A 17,635-nucleotide genomic window follows, 5' to 3' on the forward strand; every position below is an offset into this window, starting at 1 on the left:
GCCCCTGGACGATATGTCAGCGACACTCCATACTTGAGCAGGGCGAGCATCCAGCGCTCTATTCTCACTGGTGGACGGGATGATGAGCCCGCCATGATCGGCACCAGCGGTTTGTGGTCCGTGACCACAGTCACGGGGCGCCCCAGGATGTAGAGGCGAAAATGTCTGCAACCCCACAGCACCGCCAGGGCTTCCCTCTCAATCTGGGAGTATCTTTGCTCGGTGCCCGAGAGCGCCTTGCTGGCGTATGCTATGGGTCGAATCTCCTGGTCACTCCCCACTTGGGTAAGCACTGCCCCCAGGCCATAGGGGCTGGCATCCACTACGATCTCTGTCTGCAGGCTCGGATCGAAGAACGCCATGGTGTCGTCCGCCGCCAAGGCACTCCTGGTATCATCGAATGCCGCCTGCTCAAGGGGGCCCCACTGCCAGACGGTATCTTTCTTCGTCAGAGATCTCAGCGGCTCTGAGCGGGACGCCAGATTCCTGATGAACCGGCCACAGTAAGTGACCATGCCCAAAAAGCTCCTCACCTCCGCAACATTTTCTGGCGGACGCGCCTCCTTTATGTCCCTCACTTTTCGGGGGTCAGGCGACACCCCATCCGCCTTAAATACGGATCGGAAAAACTTGATCGTTGTTTTCAGGAACTCGAACTTGTCCTTGTGTAGGGTGAGTCCGAGCGAGCGAAGGCGCTCAAAGGTCTTGGACAGGCGTGCCAGATGCTCCATCTCTGACCTGGCGTACACCAGGATGTCGTCGCTGATGTTAAGGACTCCATCCAGATCAGCCAGTGCTCCTCTTATGATGTTCTGGAACACCTCCGCCGCGGAAGACACCCCAAAGCTCAACCTCTTATATCGGTAACGACCTCGATGAGTCGTAAACGTTGTGATGTAGCGGGACTCAGGGTGCAGGACCACCTGATTATAGCCTGCTCTCAGATCCAGTTTGGAAAAGAACCTCGCCCCTTGCATTTCCGCTATAATGTCATCGATGGTAGGGGTCAAGTGCCGTTCTCTCTTTATGGCCTTGTTGGGGAGTCGCATGTCTACGCAGATCCTCACCGCGTCGGGCTGTTTGAGCTTGCGTGCGATGACAATGGGAGACACCCATGGGGTGGGGCCTTCAACCTTTTCAATAATGTCCAGCCCTACGAGATTGTCCAGCTCTCGATCCACCAGATCCCTGAGATGAAAAGGAACTCGCCGGTGCTTCAGCGCCACTGGTTGGATCGACTCATCGATGTGGAGCCGGACCAGCTCACCCACCAACTGTCCAATGCCTTCGAACAGAGAGCTGTGTTTGGCCAGGAGCACCTGAATGTCGTCTAGGTACACCAAATAGGGGAATGTTACAATGCCCAGAGCTTCAGCCGCAGCACAGCAGTGTGTTGTTGCTCACCGGCGTGACATAGAACCTGGCCCGTATATGTGAGTCGCCATATTGAACTTCAGCCACAAACACGCCGTCCAAGGGAATGGGCTGGTCGCCCCCGAAAGCGAAAATGTGTGCCCTTGGCGCGGTCAGCGTGGGCCGGATCTGCATGGTGTCATAGTGCTGTCTGGCCATCACATTCACGGATGCACCGGTGTCCACTAGCATTGGTGTAGAGTCCCCATTGACCAGCACACTGCATCTGGGCTGCCTCTTGGAGCAGGATTTCAGCATGCTCACACTGGACACAAAGAAAATGTTTTCATCATTCTCTTCCTCCTCATCCCCCTCCTGAGGGGCCCCTTCGTCACCCTGGTCCGCTTGAGCAACGTTGGACGCCCTCTGGGGGCGGAAGAAACCGGCTCGAACAGACCCTTTGGCACTACCTTAGGAGCAGCAGAACGGCACATCCTGGCGAAATGGTCCACGCCTGCGCACCTACCACACTTCACCACAGTCGCAGGGCATTCAGCCGGGTGCGGGAGGTCGTACCCGCACTTTGGGCACGAGGAGGTTGTCCCTGGCAGGCGCGGGCCCTGGGTGTTCATGGAGCGCCTCGCTCCACGGCCTCTTCCGACTGCGCAGACTTCCTCCACCTTGCCTGGGCGGGCACTAGCTTCCATTCTGGTCGCCCGCAGTTCAGACACTTTGTGGTATCTTCCCAGTTCTAAGATGCGGGGAAGGGTGATGCCCGGCTCGCGCAATATCTGGCGCCGCAGTTTCCCACAGGCGCACCCCTGAATGAGTTGATTGCGAATCATGACTTCAGGGTCGTTCCACGCACATGGCGCCGCCAGTCTCCGCAGCCGCCCATAGAACACATCTAGAGTCTCGTCATCCTTTTGTCGAGCCGTCCCCATGAGAAAACGTTCATAATCTGCATTGGCCATTGGCAGAAAATGATTATGGAGTGCATCCTTTGCCGCCGCAAACGACCCATCCGCTGGTTGCAGGGACAGAAAAATCTCATGCACTGCCGGGCCAGCAGAGTACAGGAGAGTGGCCATCTTACTGTCGTCGCTCGTCTCCATCGTGGCCCTGAAGTACATCTCGAGTCTATCCATCCACATCTTCAAACTCTGTCCCAGGCTTGATGGAGCGCTCGAGATATCAAACTCAGGCATTGGCTGTAGGGACCCAGGTGGTTTCAGCGGGAGGGCGGGCGGAGGCTGAGCTGCAGGAGCAGCAGGAGCAGCAGCAGCAGCAGCTTGGCTCATGGTGGATAGCGCACAGGCACCCCAGATGATATGATTAATGGGGCCGCAACTCACCACCAGCAGGCAGCCTCCTGACACGGTCTAAATTCTGCCTCTCTCCAGCTGTGCCCGTCGTGGATGTACCGCTCCAGCCAGCAGGCAGGACAATGAAGCGTCCAAAAATTGAGCAGGGGGGGAGACCCCAAGTGTATTCAGCAGGCTTCCAATGGAGTCTCACCCATCCACTTGGTGAAAAACAGTGAAAATGTCAATGATTCATTTTAAAATTGACACGTGCTGTTTCCAGTGGCTATCCGCCGCTGGATTGTCCAAAAATTATGTCCGGATGGCTCACCGCCGCTTCGTTATGAAGCCGTGAGTATCCGAGGCCTATTCATCAAAATGGCCGCTGGCCGCGTGCGTCTCTCCCCTCTCCGCGGTAAGAATTTGCTGAAGCGCTCACGTAGGATCATCTACGCAACGAGCGAGTATCTCCGCCTGTCCCAGGGAGTGATCCCGGCACTCGTCGCCACTGTTGGCGGTGTTCGTGAGCCCCCTACCCCCTGTGACACAGAGACACGGAGACAGAGATGTTTCTCGTGTGGGCTCCCCGGTGGTTGTGTCCCCACCGGACACGCCCCTTTTATTTAACTGCGCACGTGACGGAGTGAACGTCACCCCGTCGCGTGCGCGCCCTTAAAGGGCCAACGCCACAGTTAACATGCCTTTAGCACCCACACTTTGTACCGGCACTGCTTCAGGTCATATCGCCTCATTTAAAAAACAAGAGTGCCTGTGCTGTCCAATATATTGACCTATTGCAATGCAATGAATTCTAAAGAACAAGCATAAACACGCTTTTCCTAATGAGTCCAGCAAAATGGTTGAATATCTACGTGGCACTGACGATTGTGATGTGCATTACAAGGCACACAGAAGAACTAAACATGCATGAATCTGTTCATTCTGGGCTAGACTTTTTAATTTTGCAGCTTATGTGATGTTATGTTGCTAAGCTTTTATACTGCACCAATCAGCCAGTAGTGGTTTTACAGCACATACATTTTTTGCACAATTGGCATATTGTGCCCCTGCCTGGGGAACCAGACCGTAGTCTATGGAGGAAGAAGAGAGGAAAAAGGAGGAAAGCGAATATCAAGAAGCTCTAATAGGAGAGGAACACACAGGACTAACAAACTTATGATGGGGTGGAGTTAAAGGGACTGTAGTTGTTTAAGGAGTGTAGTTCTTGTCATTGTAGATAATGGATCAAAGAGAGAGATGATCACAAAGGAGGAAAACTAAGAAATCTTGTGCTCATGGCACCGTATGGTACCTTGAAAGGAAGTACTAGAATTAGTGGAAACATAGATGTGTGATGGCCTGAGATGTGCTCGATAAGCCCTTGAAGTGCAGGGGCCATAGTTTGCAAGTAGGGTTTTTAGGCACCTCCTGCAAACTTCAGGGATAACATCTGTGGCTGGGCAGGCCACCTGTCAGAAGTGACAGATCCAACGATTGGCCTATTTAAGGAAGGTGGAGGTGGGGAACATAGTGGGAGAGAGGGAATAGTGATGAGAAAGGGAAAACCACCCAAGTGCACTTCCTCTCCACTGGGGCAGATTTACTCAAGCGAATTGTGTGAAGTGTGAAAGCTCTGTGACGTCAGTGCGTCATGTTGGCGCTGCTTCTGTGGGCTGCTCTTGTGCTGTCCACTGTTATCTTAGCGGATGTAGTAAGGCGTGGCCCATTTCATTAGACTCGTCCAAGGGATGCAGAAAAATGTATTCTGAGGTAAGGTTGTAAAATAGTGCACGTCAAAAGGAAAGCTAAGTCAAAGGAAATATTTGCTTACGGACAACACTTTAGGAGGGTAACTGTCCATTATGTATGGCCAGGAAGAATGACAATCTGGTACCCCTTTCAGTGGTCGAAGAGTACGAAAAAAAGAAGTAGTGGAACTATGTTCCCTGCTGGCCTGCCCCTTCTCCCCACAAACCTCATCGCCAAGCCCCCTCCCACGAGCAATACAAACAGCCAAACCAATGCACCTTCTGTTTAAAGGAATGTTCTGTGCAATGCACTGAAGTGCAAGTTTCAACTTCTTCCTACACTTTTATTTTAAAACAAAACCAATGGTTTCTTTTTAAAATAAAAGAATAGGAATGGTAAAATGAAATAAAAAAAAGTAGAGGAGCACCGACCCCAACCGCTCCAAACGATCACAGTTAACATGTATTACTCTCCAATAAATCTTAAAACATAAAAAATACAGACAACTACAAATATAGTATAAAAAGAAAAGCAAAAAAGGGGGGATTTAAAACAATTCATATCTCATTTCATCTTCATTAATTAAAACTTCCACATGTACAAACATATAATCAATCAATGTGCAAATTATCAGTGAATCCACAGGAGACAATCAGGGAGTTTTAACAATTCCTACAAAAGCAAGTCATTTTAACGCTGCTAGAGTAAGCAGCGTTTCTTCCCCGCTAGTCAGCCTCCGGAAGAGCTCATCATCACCCACAAGGTCAAGGTTCCAAAAGAATCTATTAACTAAATCCAGCCGCTGTGCATGTAGCGCCTCACATTCTACAAGAATGTGCTCACAGGTCTGTAAGATATTTGAAGTCTTGCACATTAGACAATTACCCAGGTCCTCATTATCACCCTCAGACCTGACCCGCTTAATTTCACCCATGGGTAGGAGATTTCATCCTAATCTGAGAAATTGCTCCCGCCAACACGGTTAGGAAATCGTCTCAAATAGAGCGGCAGGTATCCCAGTGGTTTAGCACATAGCGAAAGACATATACAATTTAAACGTGTTGACCTTATCAATTGTTATGCACCAATCGAGTTCTCGGAGCTTTTTCTTTACCTGCCCTGGGTTAGCAACCAGCAGTTCACCATTCGCCCCACACTCATCCAGAATACAATCTGCTGCCTTCACAAAAGCAATCATAGGCGCACAATTGCCCCTTTCCAGGGTAGCACTCAAATCATTGGACAGACTATCCACCGGAGAATCTAATAATCGCCTGTACTGAGTTAGTATCTTTCATTTCAGAATGTAGGTCAGAGAACTCAAACCCAGCTCAAGACGCAGTGCAGCGATTGGCAAACAATTTGAAAGTTTTAAGGCTTTCTTCCAGAGAATTGACTCTATTTTGTCCCAGTCAATTCCCCGATATACACACGCTGTTTCGGTGCCATACATGAGCTCCAGAACTTTTTTCGTGCACTGGGTGCGGCTAACATGCATTATTATTTATTTATTTTGGACTTTGTGGAGTGCTACATGCCAGCTTCCAGCTGCTTCACAGCACTTGCCGGCCTTGTGCAAAGCGACATGACACTAATGCGAATTGACATAACAAGACGTGACTTAATACCTCATGATGTAATATGATGCATCATTGCATGCTAGTAGAACAAAATCAGTAAAATAACCCAAAAGATTAGGATGTTGGTGGGTTGAATCAATTAAGAAATAATTTCTTTTTTTAAATGGGTACAACTAAATTAAAAATGGAAGTTGTTTTGTTTAAAAAGTGAAATTGAGAAGGTAATAAACCCAAAGGTGGAATAGGAGCAGTGAGGGAGAAAGTGGAAATCCACCAGGTGTGTGGTGATGGAGAAGGGGGGGTTACTACGCACAAAAGCAAATTGAAGGTAAGCATGGAAAACACACTTTCATGTTAATTCTTCCAGCAAAGGGGCATTTGGAGACAAAATATATAAAGCCTCATTACTATTCTCTGGTGGTAATTCGGCAGTAAATCTGCCAAACTTGTTTACCGTTACCACCACTCGATCCTGTGGGTATACCACGGGATTGCGAGTCATGGAAGGTTGTGTAAATCCCAATTCTTGGACTCCATGGGGATTTTGGTGGAAATACTGTGGGTGCAGTGATTTCCGCCACAGTAATGCAGCAGATTTTTGGCATTAAAGTGGAGGATTTAGCCCCGCATGTTGCTGCAGGTGAATCCTCCACTTCAACCGTTAATTCTGAATTTGGCAGTGTGGTAAAAATTGCAGTAATTCCCAAATTCCTTAAGTGGCGGAATTGCAGCCACTTTTTTACGTCCCCGCAAAACGTGTAATGAAGCCCATGCAACTTAACAGACCAATATTGCATGACATCTCACAGCAGATGCACACACATACAAACATACTCACAATGAAGGGGCCGTAATAACTTAACAGATAAATAAAACAAAAAATTAGCAAAACTCCACCAAAACCATCAAAACTGGCTTATGGTTTCTAAATCAAAATTGGGAAGGTGATAAAAACACAAGGGTGGAAGAGGTAGAGCCTTGAAATGCACCAGAAGTGTGTGTGCTGGAGAAGGATTTGTTTATATTTATTGGACATTTGTATGGCGCCTACACACAAGTGTTTCCAGGCATTGGTTTCCACCCCTCCCCCTATCAAAGCGGAAGGAAGCTGTGCTTGAAAACACAGCATTTCATATTAACATTCCAGCAAAGATGCACTTGGTAACAAAACAGAGAGATCTTACCACACCCTTAACCAGACCTACCCCGTCCAGATTTGAGGTGTGCTCCTCTGCAGTTTGGCTGGAGAATTAAGAGTTCAAGTGAAAGGTAAACAACCCTTCACACCTTAACTGCATTCCACCCGGACTCAAATTGTTCTCGCCTTTCACCTGGTGTTATGCGCAGCCTACAAGAGAACATAGGGTTTTTCTGCTCTGCTGAGCAAAGCAGGCTGGCACACTGGTGCATATCTGATCATTACTTGCTGTGTTTGTATTTCCTTCACAGTGCGTAAACCACTGAAACATGCCGCAGAGCCTCGAGAACCCCAATGGTTCAGAGAGCACTAGCAAAAAGAAGAGGCATTGGTACAACATGGGGGCTGTACCTGGCCGGTATCACGTGCCCTGAGGAGGCCTCATGCATGCCCTTAAGCCCTCTCTCTGTGGACTGGGTAACTGTGTGGCCCGAGGACATGTTCAAGTAATGCAGAAGTGGTTGTCTTGTGGATGTAAGGACATGCTTGAGGTTTTGATGTGGTTGTCGTTATGATGAAGAAGTGATTGTGGATGTGCTTGTCATCCGATTGCGCTTGTGATGAGATTATATCTGTAATGTAGATATCTTTGGGGATTTGGCTGGGATTGATATGGATGTAATGTGGGTGTGATGCGATTTTTATGTGGATCTGGTTTGATGTGGCTTTGGATCTGGTCGTGAGGAGAATGTGACTGGGCCACCTCACCCACTCAGAAGAGTGGAGCAGGGTCAATGTTTTTCAGCATTGCAATTGAAAATACATCCCTCAAAAAGGGCAGCGGGAATTTGGTTCAAGAATTGTTTTCTAAAGTGAAAATACAGAATAATTCCATCAATTAAATCCGAAATGATTCCAGTAAAAATGTGTGGCTGGCAATTAACAGAAGAGGATTATTTGTAATGGCAATTGAGTTATTCACATTCTAAAACAAGCTCATTATTAAAGACACAAAATACTGCCTTGTACAAAAACCCAGATAAAGCTCAAAAACTTGAAAATTAAGCAGAATTAATCAAAATCGAATATTTTTTTCCTACGGTGAAAATGCCACACAATGCACTATTGACACTTAACATTAATTGAAGAGGGCCATGCTCCTCCAACTTTGCCAACAATGTCCATGGGGAAGAAAGAATGAGCTATACTTTACATGTAGTCCATGAACAGCATGCACAACCAAACACTTCCAATGGCCTGCGTAAATAAATTGTCCCGTGTAGCACATCACATGGGTGCATCACGTGAGTGGACGGGAGCCACAGGCATGGGGAGCAGGGTGGGCGGAAAGGGAGGGGGGTGAGTTTCCAGGAGTTCGGTTGGGAGTTGGGAATGCAGAAATAAAGACACGTTCTCTTGCAGCTCTGTGTCCGCGCCTTCTTGTGTCTAAGGCTGGCACGGTGCAGTGAGCTGTTGTTCCGACTCCGGATAGAGTCAACATTGGCGACAACGTCGCAGTGTGCCCGCGAGTGCTGCACGCATTGTACAGGGTGCACTGGAAGCAATGACGCAGGGGCACGGGAGTACTCCAGTGCCAATATAATCCCTGTGACGAGGAAGCGCTGGTGCGCTACGTCACCTAGAAAGTGTGAACCAGCCGTCCCCATATGTAAGGAGGCTGGGGAGGAAGACCTGACAAGACAAAACAAAAATAATGAATGGTGACAACAAAGGTGGAAACGTCAAGACACGTTGTTCTATCATCATGAAGGAGATGGCTGGGTTGCTGGAAATGGACAGGTCCACATGTGCAAGTGTGAAAATCTGTGGTTCATCTTGGAACAAGCTCAATAGTGAAGGTGGTCCACATCCACTGCTGGAGCAGGGATCCGCGCACACACATCTCTTCCCAAGCCAAGCTGATGAATTGAACCAGATAGGGTGGCCATGTCAGATCAGGAGCAGGCGGGGGCACCTGCCACTCCTCCACCTATGCTATAAGGGGCACCCAAATACTCGGTATGCCTGTGGTGAGAAGTAGCAGATTCGGGCAAGAAGTAAACTAGTACAGAACAAATAATACTGCTACTGGTGAGGGCTCATCCTGATACTGTCATTGAGTAAAGCAAGACATATTTGTTATATCAGGGAACCTTTACCAATTTTACTAATGGAGTGTATCCCAAAGTAAATGAGTAAAAAAAGAGTCCAGGAAGAAAACCCACATACACACAAGGGGCTGTGGATATAAGTGAAGCAAACACTTACATATATATACAAAAAAATGTTTTTTCTTTTTTGAGATACAAGTCAAAACTAATAGTGTTTTAAACAAAACAATACAACTTGAACGTGAGCATTTTGAAAAGGATCCAAAATATAACATAAATAAAACAAATAGATGTTTTGAATGTGCAAATAGAATAACACATATGTACATTTATCGACAACTTGTGTTCTTTGAAATTACCCAGACAAAAAATACCTGGTGCAAACATCAATCTGTCTCGCACCCTTGTTTTGAAAGTTTTTATGGTATGCCTCGGTAGTTACAGCAATCTTAGATCTGCCTGTTTTGGTGCGTTCTATCAGGAAAAAATTGGTCCCAATAGTTAGATGTCTGTTTCAGTGAGTTATATCGGGAAAAATGGTCCCAATAGCTGAATGTCTCTATCAGGAAAGAATGGTCCCAATAGCCCCCTTATATGCTATAAGGGGGCCTACCCTCAAAACTGCAAGACAACATAGTCGTGCAGCTGCCAAACCAGTTTGACTTAAGTGAGACCGGCACCCTCGGGCACAGACGGAAAAGGTGGATGCGAGATTTCAAAGTATATGTGAGAGCAATTGGCCCTCTAAGGGATGAAAAGAAGAATGACCTCCTACACCTAGCAGTTGGGCCGAACGTAAGAGACATAGTAGATGACTTCCGGGCAGCACCACTGACTCATACACGGGCCTCAGAGATGCCTTCACTGACTATTTCACTCCACACACCAATGTGGATTATGAATGTCAAGTTTTTAACAGCACCAAACAGCAAAAAGTGGAGTTGATGGACACATTTGTCATGAGACTGCGAGTGAGAATGAAGCACTGTGATTTCAACAATTACTCAAATAAAGAGGCCCTGCGGTCACAAATTATTGCTGGTGGCGAGTCCCCGATATTTCGCAAACTCTTGCTTCAGAAAAAGTGCTCTCTGGACGAGATTTTAAAGCTGCTCAGGTCTGAAACAGCGCTGGAACAACAGGTGGAGGCCATGGGGAATGTCAAGGTATCGATAACGGCATCCAAGGCCATTCACAAGTTGACCGCACCGTCAATGTCATTTCTTCACAGTGACCCTTTTTGCTATCGTTGCGGCTATAAACACCCACATGAGGGTGTATGCCCAGCAGTAGGACCAGAATGCACTGCAGGTGGACTGGAAGGACACTTCAAAGCAGTTTGTCGCATGTCGCGCAGTCAGCCCCGAAGCGACATCTCGCAAGGAGGGTCAACCAAGTCAAAGGAGAAAATGACCAGACCACAAGTGAAACAGAAAGCACCATGTGACACCCTTCTAAAACGTTACTAGTAGAGGGGTTGAAGAGAATCTTAGAAATCGCAAACAGCTGCGGGAATGGCGCACTTGTAGATCGTCAATACAGAGGGCACAATGGAAGCCCCGAAGGTACGTGAGATACCTAGTAGAACAGTCCACCTAAGACAGCGCATCTAGTGGTTCATCGGCTGAAGAGTTCCGGAGGAGACAGAAAACCAGCCAACCCAACCAGGAAGAAAAGAAAAGGAAAGGCTACACATATGCCCTGGCACCCCAACTGCTAAAGAACACAGCCCCATACTTCTCTTACAGATACATGGTCTGTCCGAGGAATTCCTCAGGGACACAGCAGCTACCGTGAATGTTATCAGTGAAGAGGCGTATGAGAAGATCCAAAAGGCCCCGAGGTTAAAACCGGCAGATGTAAACATTTATCCATATGGGGCTCGGACACCATTACCATGCAAAGGGTACTTCATGGCAGAGTGCAAGTACATTAGACTATCCAACACACTACCCATACACATGTTGGAGGCCACTGCTGAAAGTGGGTGCATTCTCAGTTTCAGGGCTGCAATAAAGAGAAGGGGTACCTGTTTTAACGTCCCTAGGACCATTTGCCTCCAGATTCCAACTGTCCCTTCTGAGCCCATCGGATAGGAGGTGAGTTGGTTGTTGTTCTAGTGATTATAGAGCACATCATATTAATATGCAATCAAATAACTTGAAAAGGGGTGACGGGGATAAACAATACTAATGTAGTGTTTTATGTATTTTTTTAGATGGTGTGGCCCATGTCAATATATGTGCCTGAAAAATGGGTTGTTTTGTCCTGAAGAAGGTTGCCGTACAGAGAGAGTATTAATGATGATGCTCGCTGAGAGCAACTGAAACACGTGTCGACGTGAGAACTGTGGGAATAACAGAACACAGACTTGTGTGATACCCCAAATTGGTGGGGATGTTTTCACAATGAATTGTAAACATATTTAGAGATAACAGATGTTTTTACTGTTTTTTATATACAGACCATTTTTTCAAAGTATGAAGTGTAGAATGAGAGATTGATGAGGAAAGTATAAATGTGAACAAATGAATTAAGAGCATGGGCCATAGAGTTATATGAATTGTTTAATATATTTTTTGATACAGCATATTTGCTTGAATAAAAGAAAATAAGCTTGGGAACTGTAAACCAAGCTCAAACTACTTGTGTACTCCGTCATCTTTGTATTGGTCTACTAGTTCAAACCCTGTGGTATTTCAGTTTCAGGGCTGCCATGGACATGGGGTTGATCCACATATTATATGGACTCATGGCTCACAAATACATTGACGCTCCGGACAATATGGAACAACTATTCCCCAAACTGCTCAAAGGACTTGGAAACCTTAAGGACAGGCGGATAAGTCTGCACATCAACCCTGAGGTGCGCGGAGTGGCACAACAGGAGTATCCTGAAAAACATTCAGAAACAAGTAGAGGAGGAACTGCATCACTTGTTAGAACAAGAAATCATTGAGCCAGTGGATGGTCCCACCCCATGCGTCTCGCCCATAGTCCCAGTACCCAAGAAAGGTTCAGACAATATCCGAATCTGTGTCGACATGCGCAGACCCATCAAAGCAATTCTGAGAGAGACATCAAGACCCAAGAATAACAGACCTGATACACTTGCTAAATGGGGCTCAAATCTTCTCCAAATTAGACCAAAAACAAGGGGTACCATCAGTTGGAGCTAAGCAAAGAATCACAATATATTACTACCATCATCACTCACTTCAGACTTTTTAGGTATAAGAGACTACGTTTTGGAGTATCGTCGGCCGCCGAAATATTCCAATTAGAAATTTACAATGTCATCAAGCACATTCCAAATTGCTTGAATTACAGCGACGACATCTTGGTGTTCGGCAAAGATCAAGAACAGCATGACAATACCATGGCGAGAGTGTGCATGGCATTGGAGGCTGCAAATCTCACTCTGAACAAAGAGAAGTGTGAGTTTCGGAAGGGGGAGCTACAGTTTTTTGGGCATATATTCTCAGCACAAGGAATGATGCCGGAACTCGAAAAGGTAGCTGCGCTTAGGAACACTACCTCCCCCAACAAATGTGTCAGATTTTCACTCTTTTCTGGATCTTACCAGTTACTGTACGAGTTACATACAGAACTTTGCATATGTGAGCGAACACCTTCAAATGCTTACGAGGAGGGAGGCTGTCTTCGAGTGGTCAGAGGAGTGTCACAATGCGTTTGAAGCTATGCGCCAATGCTTCTCAGCAGCAGACAACATGACGTACTTCAACCCGGCTAGAGAAACAGAACTCACAGTGGATGTCAGTCCCGTGGGACTAGGAGTCAGTCTGACCCAAGTTGATCCCGAAACACCTGACAAGAGGCACATTGTGTTATATGCCAGCAGGAGTCTGTCGCCCACAGAATAGGCTTACTCACAGGCCAAAAAGGAGGGACTAGCAGTTGTGCGGGCCTGCGAGCATTTTCACTTGTTCATGTATGGGACACCTTTTCTAGTGGTAACAGACCACCAAGTGGTTCTATTCATATTTGGAAATCCACAGGCGAAGATGCCTCCCCGAATTGTCAGGTGAGGGCTCCGCCTTCAGGACTATCAATTCGGCATAGTACACCGGCTGGGGAAGGAGGAGAATCCAGCAGACTTTTTGTCCCGCCACCCTGTCCAACTGCAGTGTTAAGAAAGGAGGAAGGCAATGAATATGTCAAGGGAAATGTGCACGGAATCGCACAGTGAACAACTTTGAATCTAACAACATGCATACAATACCCAAGACTTGTGTATACTAAAACCCAGGAGTGCAAATAGAGCGAAACAATAATACCAATATATGAAAAGGGATGTGGGGTAAGCACTTAGAACCTCCTTATGACTGAAAGGAAAGTCGGCAAACTCCTTACCCACTATGCTATTACAGATACTGACAGCGCTAAGCCCACATAGAGGGCAAGCAAGGACAGGATCTGTGAGCTGACACTCTGGAAGATACTGAATAAGGAACTTAGAAACAGTACTCACGAGGACCGGAAAGACCACTTGAATGTCAGTAAACCCACAAACCCAGTTGATCAAACTGGGACCCAGAAGGCTATAACAGCAATGGGTGGAGGATAACTAAATACATAAGAGCCAAGTCAAGGGGCAAGTAGGAAATGTGATTATAGAATAGAGAGGAAAACAAAAGGCATTCACACATGGGCTAGTTACAACTGCACCCCACACCTAATAATCAATGGGAAATAAATGCAGAAGTGCAAAGGAAAACATGGAATGGATCCCAATAGAAGGTAAGGATCAGGAGCAGGGAAAATGATATCACAAACGGAAACCTTTCCCACCCATCCAAGGAGAAAAGGCAGGAAGCTAAATCTATAAAGGGAAAGACTAATGCATTAAGTCTTTCAGTAGCAAAGGACAGCATCAAAGAAACAGAACACAGGCAAATTGGGCTGCATCAAAGGGTAGAGCACTGAGAAAGGCTGCCTGCAGACAGAGGAAGACAGAAAGGGAAATCCAGAAAGCAGAAATCAATTAAGCACATAAATTCGAAATCCAGGGCAGATGAACAAGAAACAGGAACTAGGAACTAGGCACAAAAGCTAGGAACCAGGAACAAGGGACCAGTCACAACAGGAACACTGCAACAATGACCAGCGCTGGACTGAAGTAAACTGAGGCTTTTAAAGCTGCTTAACGAGCACACCCCTCAGGTGTGCCGCCTGCTGCACCTGCAGCCACAGGTGTTGCCTATCCTCCACCCAACCTTGTCCTGCAAGGGAGGAGGTGAAGCAGTGAGCCAGGCATTCTGGGAAGCATAGTCATTAGATTAAAGTAGCATGCTGGCTGCCAAAAACCTGGAATGGATCCGGAAGGGAAGTAACTTGGAAAATAAGGTTTTAGCGCTCCCAATTCATCACACCACTGTAGCATAAGGTTCGGAGGAAATGTCCAGTAGGGAATAAACCCCAAAACATGCCCCCAAGTGACGGGAACGGGAGCGAAGAGAGCGAGCCGTGACATGCAGACCCAAAGGTGTCAATTGCAGACCAATATATACACTATGTTATTAAGGAGGCCATACTGGAGGGGATTAACATCATGCAGATAGCTCAGGAATTGGAAAACGACCCGGTTTTGCAAATCATCCTGTGCTATTTGCAATCAGGAAGATGGAAGCATGCAATGAGAATGGAGAAAGACACGTCTCTAGAAACACAAAGCGAGGTTCTGAGGCTTTTACTGGTGAGGGTTGGACTAACATGGGCAGAGGAAGGACTGCGGCTAAAGGGAACCCGCATGGTGATACCTCAGAGCTTAAGGAGGAAAGTTTGGAGTTGGCGCATGAGAGCCACAGGGGCATTATGTCCACAAACAGACTTTTGCGTCAGAAAGTATGGTTCCCGCACATGGATGGCCAAGTGGAATTGTTGCTAAAAGATTGTCCTACATGTGCTATCCTAAATCCACACACATGCCGTGAACCCCTGCAGATTACGGAGATGCCTTAGCACACATTGGACGTAGTGGCCATTGATTTCTTTGGAACAATGTTTGAGGTGAACACGTGCTGGTGGCAGTGGATAACCCTTCCCAATAACCCGATATACAAATAGTGTCATCCACGGCGGCATGTCATACAATCCCAGTGTTGGATACAATGTTTACAGCCTACGGTGTACCCAAAGTGGTAAAGTCAGACAACGGTCCCCCCCATCAAGGACAAGACTTTAAAACCTTTGCTCAGTATGTGGGTTTCAAGCATAAGAAAGTTATGCCATTGTGGCCTCAGGCCAATGGAACAGTGGAAAGTTTCATGGACAACGTCAAGAGATCCATCCAGATTACGTACCCAACTGGAGAGGCGCTGGAGAAACTATTATATCAGCTCCTGGGAGACTATCGTAAAACCCTGCATAGCACCACAGGGAAAACACAGTCAGAGGTCATGTTTGAACGAAATGTTCGAACGCGCCTACCCCACATCACACTCCCTGAAGAAAGATAAGTGAACGATGACGAAATGAGGGAACGAGATGCTCAGGCTAAAGCAAGGATGAAGCATTATGCGGAAGGTAGACGAAGAGCGAAGGAAGGTGACATTGTGGTTGTGAGACAACCCAGCTCTCATAAACACACAGCAATAATTAAGCAGTATGCTGCTAACTGTCACGCATGTAAGAGGGTCCATGGTGTTAGCGGAGGATGGACAGAGGAAGAAAATAAGGAACTCCTCACACTTCTGCAAGTTCCCTGAAGGGATGAATGGAGAGTTATAGTGCGAAGGAGTTGCCGCCCAAGACATGGAGGAACTGTATGATGGGGATGGTCAGGAGTCTGAGCATGATTGTTGGAACCCCCTGAACACTTCAGCCTTGTGCAAGAGGTGGATGTCCCTACGGGCCGACCTTAAAGGGCTAGGGCTCGGACAAAAAGACTAATTGAAGAAATGGAATGAAGTTGTGTGCACAGTTAAAAAGTGGGGAGGTTGTAGTATCTCACGTGGGTGCATCACCGAGTGGGTGGAAAGGGAGGGGGGGCGGGTTTCCAGGAGTTCGGTTGGGAGTTCAGAATGCAGAAATAAAGACATGTTGTCTTGCAGCTCTGTGTCCATGCCTTCTTGTATCTAAGGTTGGAGCTATGCGGTGAGCTGTTGTACCGACTCCGGGTGGAGTCAACATCCTGCTAAATTATTTTGAAAGTTAACCACCCTAACTATCAGTACGGTGAGTATAGTGGTTTGTTCGTGGGCGCATTTGCGGGAGCAGACCTGATGGTGTAAAAGGCGTCATCATGTGACACGCTGGAAAATAATGGGTGGCCAGAAGTCACAAGCTCACTTCGTGATAATCTGGTATCCTGTGTGGCCTTTTCCTGCAGTGTACTCCCTTGTAGCTTGGGTGGGGGTGCACATAAAAACTTGCCACGAAGAGTCACGGCACTGCCCAACCAAGCACTGCTTATCAACAGTATGTCAGGCACTCCCACATGGTCTACGACATGGAGCCTGCTGTGCCGGTGGAAAGGAAGGGTGCCTCGCGCAGCAGCACCATTTCTGTGCTCAGGCTGCTCCACACAACGAGTGCACGGCACCAGTGACAGCGCTGCCACCCACATTATTAGATCAGCAGGCGATGGTACACACACTAGTGCGGTGAGCCTGCTAGTTTCTCCTTGTGGCTTGGTTGGCTGGTATCTCTCCTCTCTGGGGGGCAGGGGGAGGTGCTTGTGTGGGCCACCCCAAGCAGAATGTATTGCACATTCATCGAAAGACAAATTCACAGAAGCATTTTATAATGCCGCAACCCCTTTGGAAAACGCTCTGTGAATCAGGCCCAAAGAAAAAGAGGAAATTACATTTTTCATCCACTGCCCTCGTTCACCCGGGCACCATCATGTCAGAGGATGAGGACAACGCTAGCAGGCATGGCCCAGGTAGACAGCGGGCACCTGTTGTATTGTTTTGCCACAGAAAGGAACGGCAATGCAGCAGGAAAGTTCATGCTGTTATTCTTTACAGTTTTCCACCCAAAAAATCTTTCGACATGAGAAATTCATAACAAGGTCTCTCATTTTAATTGTAAAACATAAATGTTTTTTTCCCCCCAGGACGTTTTTCTTTTGTGGTTATTGGTGAAATGTACCAACAATGTGCCTTGTGGCCTAATGAAGTTTTTACTTACCTGAAGACAAGTAAAGTCAGAGTAGTGAGTCCTTATCGCTCGCAAAGAAAATCGGACCGATTGTGAAGCAGCCCATTGTATTTTTCTGTGTTTCTGGGACAAACCCATTCCTACAGGTTTATTATTGGGAGTCACATTGAAAACGAGCTAATATTCATTAAGTAAAGCATTATCAAATCAGTGTCTTTACAGAAGCAAAGTTATCTCTAAGTGCGGAAAAACTGTGAGGGTGTGTGATGGGTAGGA

At 47.0% G+C, this 17,635-nt stretch overlaps 1 protein-coding gene across 1 annotated transcript in view; it reads left to right on the forward strand.

The window, feature by feature from the left end:
- LOC138453292 (uncharacterized) overlaps positions 1–17,635 on the forward strand; it is a 150,054-nt gene that overhangs the window by 113,861 nt on the left and 18,558 nt on the right. The gene's annotated exons all lie outside the window — the stretch shown is intronic.

The sequence above is a fragment of the Ambystoma mexicanum genome, chromosome 4p, assembly GCF_040938575.1.
Source record: "Ambystoma mexicanum isolate Mex_15411 chromosome 4p, UKY_AmexF1_1, whole genome shotgun sequence".
Taxonomy (NCBI): Eukaryota; Metazoa; Chordata; class Amphibia; order Caudata; family Ambystomatidae; genus Ambystoma; species Ambystoma mexicanum.